We start from the raw sequence: 10,149 nt of genomic DNA on the forward strand, positions 1-10,149 counted from the left end.
CTGCGTGTCCCTCCAGAGTCTCTCAAAGTTTGCACAAGGCAAGGAATTTAAGCTCGACCCCAGTGAAGTGGCTTACGGTAAAAATAGTTACCATGTTCTGATCGCAGGACGTGAGCTCACCAATGAGCGAGGCAGTTAATTCTCTTTGAGAAGAAATAACCGCAGCATCAGATTTAACCACCAAGCTACTTAATATAACTTCTGCCCAATTTTGCAAATCATTATTTCCGCAGTTAATGGGCAGGAGGGGACGAATGGAGCGAGGCTGCTGGGAGGCTCAGGGAGGCTGGTGATGAAGCCACGGTGGAGGGCATGGGGCTCGTGGCGGGACCTTCAGGCTGACCCCAGGAGGAAGCTGCTGCAGGGGAAGGACCTGCTTTGGGAGCTTCACCAGGAAGGGCTTCTCCACCCTGGATGGAGGTGGTGGCTTCGGCGGGTGTGGGGCAAGGACCGCAGAGGCTGAGTCCAGGGATGCATTTGGGCCACCCGCCCTCCCAGTGCCTGCCATGTGTCTCCCCGCCTCAGCTTGTTGCCCGAGAATCCATGCACCCCAGTTTTTTAGGATGGTACCTTTGCTAGAGCCTTCTTCTGTCTTTTATTTGCTCCCCACACATCCAGGGACAGAGGGCCTGTTCTCTCCTTCCTGCAGGACTCTAGTGACAGCTTCCGGGAACAGAAAACCAGACCAATGTGTCACCGAGAGTGGAGGTCCGGCTGCTTGCTGCTCTAAAGCCAACCTCGAGAGGCATGCTTGGTGGAAAGGAAAACTTACTTTATTTCCTAGGCCAGCAAACCGGGAGGAAGGCAGACTCGGGTCCAATGGCCGACACCCGCCTGCCAGTCCGTGGGCAGGAGCTTTTAAAGGCGGAGTTTCAGGGATATATGGGGGCGGCGGCCACAGGTAGAAACGGCGCAGGCAGCTCCGACGCTCATCTTGAATCTGGTCATCTGTGGTCTGATTGGTGTCCTCTTGATTAAGTACAATCCGCCTTCAGTTTCAGGGTCAGTTTGTTCCCGTTTCCTTGAGGTCACTTTTCAGAATTGTGGCAGCTTATGTTGTGGCCAGGAGCTCCCCAGGTGGTGCGGTGATAGAGAATCTGCCTGCCAGTGCAGGAGACGCAGGAGATGCGGGTTTGATCCCTGGGTCTGGAAGATCCTCCGGAGGGGGAAATGGCAACCCACTCCAGTATTCTTGCTTGGAAAATCCCAAGGACAGAGGAGCCTGGCGGGCTGCAGTCCATGGGGTTGCAAAGAGTCAGCCATGACTGAGTGCGTGTGCATACACACACACATGTCGTGGCTGCAGTTTGGTCATCATACAGTTAACTTCTCCACCTGGTGGGATTTCAGTGTCTACAACACAGCTCACGGGATATGGCTCAGAATATTATGTGTAGCCCTTGAGAAGGAACTAAAGGTCCTTGACTTTGCTTAATGATTAAGCTATTATTATCCTGTCCTGACTGTTTTCCTTTGCTTCTGCATTTTCTCACTTCACTGAATAGACTTATTCTTTGACTAAAGTTTTCCTGCAGACAAAAGGCAGGTGGAGGACCTGGGGGGCTGCAGGGGGAGGACCACAAGGTCCTGCTGTTTCAGACAGAGACTCGGCAGGGCAGTTCAGTGCTTCACGACAGCAGACTGCTGCAGACACTTCCTAAAGACACCCAGTTCTGCATCCTCGGAACCCGTGAACACGAGCTTCCCTGGAACATGGGACTTGGCGGATGCAAGCAAGTCGAGGATCTTGAGATGAGGAGGTTATCCTGGGGGACTCGGGGAGCCTTAAATGCAATCACGTGTCTCCTTATGAGCGGGAGGAGAGGAGAGCTGATGAGAGGACGAAGAGGGGAGGCGACCACAGAGGCAGAGGTGGGGAGGCAACCACAGAGGCAGAGGTGGGAGTGATGCTGCCGGGAGCCAGGCAGTGAAGGCAGGACGGGAGCTGGAAAAACACGGAGAACGGATTATCCCCAAGAGCCTCGGAGGGGAGCACAGCCTTGCCAACACCTGAGTTCAACCTAACGAAACCCATTTCAGATGGCTTTTCCAATGTCCAGACTTCTAAGATAACACATTTCTGCTGTTTTAAGCCATCAATTTAGTGGTAACTTTTTTAGCCTCAATAGGGCTTCCTTGGTGGCTCAGATAGTAAAGAATCTGCCTGCAATGCCAGAGACCCAGGTTCGATCCCTGGGTAGGGAAGATCCCCTGGAGGAGGTCATGGCAACACACTCTAGTATTCTTGCATGGAGAATTCCATGGACAGAGAACACTGGTGAGCTACAGTCCAGGGGTCACAAAGTGCTGGACACAGCTGAGTGACTAACATTTTAATTTTCAGGAATATGCTCCTGAAACAAGAAGTCTGAAGGCAGGTGTCACAGGCATTGAGAAGGAGGTAACGATGTGATCAAGGACCTAGGCTCCTCTCCTTTCCCTCAACCATCCTTGAATGTTGACTATTTGTGCTTTGGCTTGTCACCTCATGGACATAAACTGGCTGCCACAGCTCCAGGCATCACATCCTCACATGACATCTAAAGCAGGAAGGGAAGAAGGGTGGGGTGGGAGGAGTTGCTTCTCCTTATGTGATTCTTTCATCAAAAAGGACATTTTTTTCCAGAGCCCAAATGGTGTACTTCCTAGGCTGGTCCAGCCAAGGGCATATGGTTACTCTGGGCCAGTCGGCTGCAAAGGGAATAGAGCTCTCTGGTTGGCTTAGACCAATCCCAAGTCGTGTCCGGGCTGGGCACAGGTTCCCCCACACATGGGCTCTGCTGACAGGTTGTCGAGGGGACGGCCTCTCCCGTGGTCACTGTGGTCCAGCCCTCCTCAGCCCCAATCCCAAGTCATGTCCGGGCTGGGCACAGGTTCCCCACACATGGGCTCTGCTGACAGGGTGTCGAGGGGACGGCCTCTCCCGTGGTCACTGTGGTCCAGCCCTCCTCAGCCCCAATCCCAAGTCATGTCCGGGCTGGGCACAGGTTCCCCCACACATGGGCTCTGCTGACAGGTTGTCGAGGGGACGGCCTCTCCCGTGGTCACTGTGGTCCAGCCCTCCTCAGCCTGAAGACTCTCCTTCATTTGTCCCCAACCCCTGCTGCCCAGAAAAGACAGACAGACCCCGGGGACCCAGTGCTCATAGGCTGTGGGACAGAGGAGGGTGCTTGGCAGGTTTCAGGGCCGGCTTTCTGGAGGAGGCGGAGGTAACCTGGAGGTGTGGTGGGGAGAGCCCTGGCCGAGTTCCCTGGGGCTGGGGCCAGCACCTCGTGGGACACTCGGCGCCCTGGGTCCTGGGGCAGGGGGGGTGGGGCCCTTTCCTGCTGCTTCGTGTCCCCCCACAGCCCCCAGACCCCAACCTGGCCCTGCAGTCATGTCTCTGGAGACCGTGCTGGCTTGCCCCACCTTGGGCAGTCCCTCTGGGCCTCCCGCTGGGGCCTGCAGTGCCCACCCACACAGGACTTGCACGCTGGGTGGCCTCCACCCTTCTTACCACACCCCTGTCCCAAGAGCCCCACTGGCGGGGCGGGGCCTTTTGTTGAACAAATGAGCAACTGATGAGTGCCCCCCACACCTGTCGGGGCACCCTCTGGCCTCTGCACACCCAGTGCCCCATTCCCTCAGCCTGCCTTGCCTGTCCAGGAAGACCCACAGGCTGGTCCGGTCTGGCTGGCGTCCAAACGTCTGGTGAGGCTGGTGGGGGCCCTTGGACTTGACCTGGCAGCGGTGACCACAGCTGGCTCTGGACAGGGCTTCTGGGTCCCCCAGGGTAGGCTGTCCCGGGGGCACCCTCAGCTCTCCACCTTGGGGGGCATTTCCTATTCTCAGGTCTCTTGGGGGGGCGGCTCTGAGAACACTGTTGGGGCGGGAGGGGAGGTGAGGCTGCCCCACAGCCCTCCTGGAGCCCCCACCATGCCTTCCTCCGGAAGCCCCGTCCCCACCCCCACGAGGCCGCCAGCCCGGGCCCCTCCCTTTCTCCCGTGTGGGTTCTGCCCCGCCCCGCCCCGCGCGCAGCAGTTGGGTGAGCCTGGAGCCCTCCTGATGTTGTTTTTATTTATTTACCTGAATACTCTAAACAGCTGCTTTATTGAGACTCATCCATCACAAGGCTTAATTAAAACAATGCTGAGCATCTAACAGCGTGGATCACTAAAGCAAATGTTTGTTTTGCTGCCGTCAATTAGGGCTGTGTGCGTGGAGCAGCAGCCTGGCAAGGAAGCCGCGTGTGGCCCTGACCCCTAGCAGCCCCTGGAAGCCGGAGGCAGGGCTGCTGAGAGGGCGGGAGGGAGTGGGGGGGTCGGGGGCAGCCCTCCCGGTTCTGTGCCTGGATGGCAGAGGAAGGGCCCTGGAGCGGAGGGGTCTGCCCTGCCCTGACACCAATCCACACCCCCCCACCCCTACCCATCCTCATCCTCTGAGCTGGATATCTGAGTCCCACTCCCCAGGGGCGGTGGAGGCTTCTGCTGTCCTCCAGCAGTGACGCAGGCCGATTCCCCGATAGCCATGGGATGGGCTTGGAGAGACGCAGTGGAGGAGGGCGGTCCAGGGGGAAGGGCCTGGCCAGCAAGGGTCCCCCACCCCCCCGACCCCCGTCCCCCCAGAGGGTCCCCCTAGGAGATTCCTGCAGCTGCTGCAGATGAATTATCACCAACTGCCTGCCTTAAAGCATTACGACCTTATTACCTCCTGGTCTGGAGGTCAGAGGTCTGACTCGGGTCTCACCAGGCTGAGGTCAGAGTGTGGACAGGGCTGGCTCCTTCCAGAGGCTCCAGGGGAGAGGGTTTGGGGCCTCGGCCAGCTGCGAGAGGCCACAGACATCCCTGGGTGAAAGCCAGGCCTCCCCTGGCACAGCCAGCCTCGGGGCACCAGGCCCCAGCTCTCCATCTGTCCCGCCCCTTCCCCATGAAGGCCTGTGCACACCTTGGACCCAGGCCCACAATCCAGGACAGTCCACACCTGCGGGTCCCGAGTTACACTGCGGGCCCCTCAGCCACAAGCGCAGGGTGATGGGGCTGTCTCGAGGGCAGGATGTCGGGAGAGGGCGCAGACTCACGGACACGGGTGGTACAGCACCCAGGCCCCTGTTCCTGAAGGGGTGGCGGAGCTGGACGGGGGGCAGGGCCAGGACCACTGTGTCACAGTCAAGCTTGGGGAGGCCCAGCGGGCCCAGCGGGGGTTGGCAAGGCTCCCAGGTCCTGGTCCGTGTGTGCTGCCCATGATGGCCAGGGGCTGGCGCCCATCCAAGCCTCCCAGCCCGTCCCAGTTCATCCCATGTCGGGTGCCCAGACCCTGAGAACCAGGAGCAGTTATGGGGCAGAGGGGCCTGGGGGTCCCCCCCTTTATAGGACGGGGGGACAGGTGAGCAGCTGCTGGAGCGGCAGGGGCCAAGGAGGCCAGAGGGCGCCCAGGCCGTGGGTGACCCAGAGCCCTGGGCGGGGGCGGCGGGGGGGGAGGGAAGGGGCAGCCCATCCACGGGGTCCAGTGTGGCCTCAGGGTGACCTTGGAGACTGTGAGTATGCCTTCCTGGGGAAAGAGCCGGGGGGAGGAGGAAAGAGGGACGTGAGCTCCGCCCGAGTGGATGGCGCACCAGGGCTGGCTTGGGATCAGCTGGGGGTCCAGAGCAGGAGGCCCCCTCCCCCAGGAGCCGGGAGCAGGGGCAGTGGCCGGCACAGCCTTTAGGAGCGTGGGGTGTGGCTGTGCTTGTGTTAATGACGCTCCTGTGATTGGCCCCAGACGTCCTATGACTTCGTGTGCTGGACTCTCCTATCTCCATCCCGCCCCCGGCCTGCAGGACGGGCCCCTCGTAAGGCGCAGGCCTTCCCAGGGAGACCCTGGAAGCTGGTCCTTCCGGGGGGTCCACCTCCCCAGCAAGGCGCCCCTGGTCACTCAGACTCGAGGAGCCCACCGTCTCACCCACGTGACCCTGTTCTCTCTGTGACCAACACAGCCCCTCTGAGACAGACTAGCTGCTTCTGTGCCAGGCCCCCCACCAGGGTTAAGTTCCACGGGGTGGGATGGGGGCCACAGGAAGCTCACCCCCCCCCCACGTGCCGTCTTGGGAGCTCAGACTCCCCTTTGCTGGAAGCCCTCCCCTCTCATTCAGAGGTCACTTCCTGTGTGCTCTCCTGTCCTAAGGGAACCTCCGTCTGTGAGGCCCCGTCTCTCCCCCGGGACACTGCAGGCCAGGCCCCCAGCCCGGCCCCTCAGCCTCTCTCCTCCCAGAGCTGGGTGACCTGGGTGGAGGCAGTCCGAGCACTCACTGAGGCAGGGGACACAGCTGACCCTCTGTGTTCCCATCTTCCCATTAGGACCAGGACCAGTCCTCCTCACGAGGCTCCTGCAGGACCCAGTGGAAGTGGACACTGCGCCCAGAGCAGGGTGGGTGGGTGAGGATGGACATGGAGCCCAGAGCAGGGTGGGTGGGTGAGGATTACACGAAGCCCAGAGCGGGCTGGGTGGGTGAGGATGGACACGGAGCCCAGAGCGGGCTGGGTGGGTGAGGATGGACACGGAGCCCAGAGCAGGGTGGGTGGGTGAGGATGGACACGGAGCCCAGAGCGGGGTGGGTAGGTGGAAGTGGGGGTCTAAGACTCCTGGCTGCCCTCGTTGTAGAAACCCTCTCATTCACTGTCACCGTGGGCCCTGGGGAGTGACTGAGGTGCTGGCAGCAGCTCTGCCAGCCCGGGAGCCCTCGGGGGCCGCTCTGGCCGGCTGGGGTGCTTGGTAGTCATTCAGCTCCTTGGGGTGTCTTTCCCCTGAGGAGGCGATGTCCTCCCAGGACGCCCTTCCTCTCTTCCAGCCTCGTCCGTGTGGCTGTGGTCCCTGCTCCCACCCCACGGGCCCCCAAGGTTCGTATGCTGTCCGTGGCCCCACACACCCCCATTCCCACCTTCCCCTCAGGGCTCTTGGGCCCCTCCTCCCCACCTCCAAGCCCTCCTCCACCTCCGCTGGGGTTGATCACAGTCCACCTCCCCCAGGGGCCTTCCCTGCCTGCACTGACCAGCCACAGGAACGCTTCCCTCCTCTGTCTGGGAGGACTATGCAGGGACCCTCCCAGCCCAGGTCTTGGTGCCCCCGACGCTGCGGCGGGTGATGACATCATAGGAGGAGGTTACTAGGCAACCAGCCTCTGCAGTCAGGGGAGCCTGTTCTGTGATTTGAAGGGCCTGCCAATTTCTTAAAATATCAGAATCAGAGCACATGTAGTCCCCGAGAAGAGAGGGAAACACAGCCAGGTTCATGTCATTGGCAAGCCCCGCTTCCCCGCCCTCTGACCACATGGGTTTTCCAAGTGGCGACCGTGTGAGACTGACCTCGTCTTCTCCTCTTGTCATGGCCCTCAGCCTGGCGGGCGAGGGGCCCGCTATTGCTGTGATTTTAGCAGGCACTTGCCGAGTCTGCCGTGTAATCCTTGAGGATGAAATGGGACGCGCATCCCGGATGAAGTGTTAGGTGCTCTTTGTTACAGGGAACTGCAGAAGGGGGAGCTGACTCATGGCCTGGCGTCACCCTGGAGGGAGCGTGCCGCTGGGTTCCCACCGGGCCCGGCATCAGTCCTGAGGTGTCCAACGCTCTTCTCAACGACTCGTGTGCACGAACAACCCGCCTGTCTGACCGGTGCTGAAACAAAGGATGGTCACGACTCAGAATCGTCTCAGTGGGGAGGTGATTTAAGAGTGAAAGAGAAATTTTAAACAGGGCACAAACAGCGCTGTCCGTAAAGAACAAAACTGACCAATTGGACCACGTTAAAACTGAGAATTTCTGTTCATCAGCGGCACCATTAAGGGTGACAGAAGGCCAGACAAAAGGTGACGTTTGCCAGACGCGTCTCCGACTGAAGACTCGTCCACGTGAAGAACGTTCACTTTTAAAGAAGAGGCTGAGTCAGAGGGAGCAAAAACAGGCAAAATATCTGAACTGATGTTTCACAAAACAGCACGTCCAAATGCCCACAAGGTGTATGAAAAAAGAGATGCCCTCTTCTGTCTGCAGGGAGACGCCACCCCCAGCTGCAGCGGGACACCTCTTCCAGGTGAATTTCAGCCAAAACAAAGCAACACGCACACATCGTAAGCACCCTGTGTGGGCTCCACTCCTCGGAAACGACCTCACGAAAATGCTCACGTGCTTTCACCAAAAGACGTGTGTATCTTTGTGACCCTAGGGACGACAGCCCGGGGCTCCTCTGCCCACGGGATTCTCCGAGGCAAGAATATTGGACAGGATAGTCATTCCTTTCTCCAGGGGATCTTCCTGACCCAGAGATCAAACCCGGCTCTCCTGCATTACAGGCAGATTCTTTACTGTCTGAGCCACCCAGGAAGCCCAAGAACATTTATAGCAGTTTTCAATGGCCAGAGACTGGGAATAACCAGGATGTCCACAGCTAGGTGACGGGACACCAAGCTGGGGCGTGTGCAAGATGGAGAGCTGGAAGCAGTGACCACGGGGGGCCCTTGCTGTGCTCCCCAGTGTGGTTGAAGGTCCCCAACGACGGAAGGAGTGAAAGGAAGCAGACAGGAGAAAGCGCCCACTGCACGATCCCATCACAGGAACACCGCAACCACGAGGAACTGGTCTGTGGGGCTGGAAGTCACAACGGGTTGCCTCTGGAGCTGGCCTTGAGGCCTGGAGGTGGAGGTGTTTTCTTTCCCATCAGGGTTCTGGCTACAAGGGGGCTCTGTCCTGGGCAAAGCCACCGCACGTCTCATCTGTGGTGTGCGCTTCCACTCTGAGAAGTTGAGTGAAGGTCTGTATGGACACATGGTTCCATCACGACAGATGAATCAGCAGGGGCTTTGCTCCAAGCCGTGGACAAATCCAGAGCTGAATACGAAGCATGGAAAGACAGCTTTTAGACACCAGACAGCGCCAGCTGACTCTGAGGGAGGGCAGCTTGGAGAAAGCCCTGTCTAGGGCTGGAGAAACTCTCTGGCATGCAGGCAGGACGGAGATCCGAGCCCACATGGCTGTCATGCTGAGCTAGGGATGCAGGACCAGGGTTCGGGGAGGTTAAGAGGCTGGAATTCACGGGGATGCTGCCAGAAACACCATGGGACAGCTCTGAAAATCGATCTGGGGGGCACCGGAGCTCTGACCAGCCAGAGAGAGGAAACCTTTTAAACATCTGTATTCATCAGCTTGGGCTTCCCAGGCGGCTCAGTGGTAAAGAATCTGCTGCCGAGGCAGGAGACTCAGGAGACACGAGTTTAATCCCTGGGTCAGGAAGATCCCTGGAGGAAATGGTATGGCAACCCTCTCCAGTATTCTTTCCTGGGAAATCCCATGGACAGAGGAGCCTGGCAAGCTACAGTCCATGGGGTGACAGAGAGTCAGACACGACTGAGACGTGTGCACGTGTTCATCAGCTCAGGTCACCACAACAGAATTCCACGGACTGGGTGGCTTAAATCAGAGCCCTTTACTCGTCACAGTTCTAGAGGCGGGAAGTCTGAGATCGGGCTGTCTAGTTCTCCTCTAGTAAGGCCACAACCCACTGGATGAGGTTCCCCACCCTATGACTGCATTTAATTTTAATCACTGCTAAAGACCCTAGGAAGAAGGCAATGGCGCCCCACTCCAGTACTGTTGCCCAGAAAATCCCATGGATGGAGGAGCCTGGTGGGCTGCAGTTCATGGGGTCGCTAAAAGTCAGACACGACTGAGCGACTTCACTTTCACTTTCCACTTTCATGCATTGGAGAAGGAAATGGCAACCCACTTCAGTGTTCTGGCCTGGAGAATCCCATGGACGGAGAAGCCTGGTAGGCTGCAGTCCATGGGGTCGCACAGAGTCGGACACGACTGAAGCGACGCAGCAAAAAGACCCTATCCCCATATACATCATATTGGGGCTTCAACCTATGAATCTTGGTGGGGAGACCAGTTCAGTCCATAACAACACCGCAGGCATTGAATGGAAACTCCAGAAGGGCCACAACCTCAGTAGGGGAACTAACCAGCCCCGGAGTTAAGGCCACTTTGACCCATCACTAACAAAGTTCTAAAACAAGCCTCAAAGCTCTGAGTCCAGCAGCAGCCACATAAGTTCCTACCAGACTGTTCCAAAGGTAGCAACTATAAACACTGGACTTAAAAAAAAGCAACGGCCGGCTGAAGACCCTGGAGAACAAGCCAAAGCAG

The 10,149-nt window shown here is 58.5% G+C and overlaps 1 long non-coding RNA gene across 1 annotated transcript; it reads right to left on the reverse strand.

Moving 5' to 3' along the window:
• Positions 1–5,457: 5,457 nt before the first annotated feature.
• LOC133234658 (uncharacterized) lies at positions 5,458–7,071 on the reverse strand. Its single transcript, XR_009732238.1, has 3 exons — positions 7,004–7,071; positions 6,264–6,365; positions 5,458–5,788 (listed from the first exon to the last, which is right to left on the reverse strand). It is a non-coding gene; the product is annotated as an uncharacterized LOC133234658 (long non-coding RNA).
• Positions 7,072–10,149: the final 3,078 nt, after the last annotated feature.

This window comes from Bos javanicus, chromosome 21 (genome assembly GCF_032452875.1).
Source record: "Bos javanicus breed banteng chromosome 21, ARS-OSU_banteng_1.0, whole genome shotgun sequence".
NCBI classification, from domain to species: domain Eukaryota; kingdom Metazoa; phylum Chordata; class Mammalia; order Artiodactyla; family Bovidae; genus Bos; species Bos javanicus.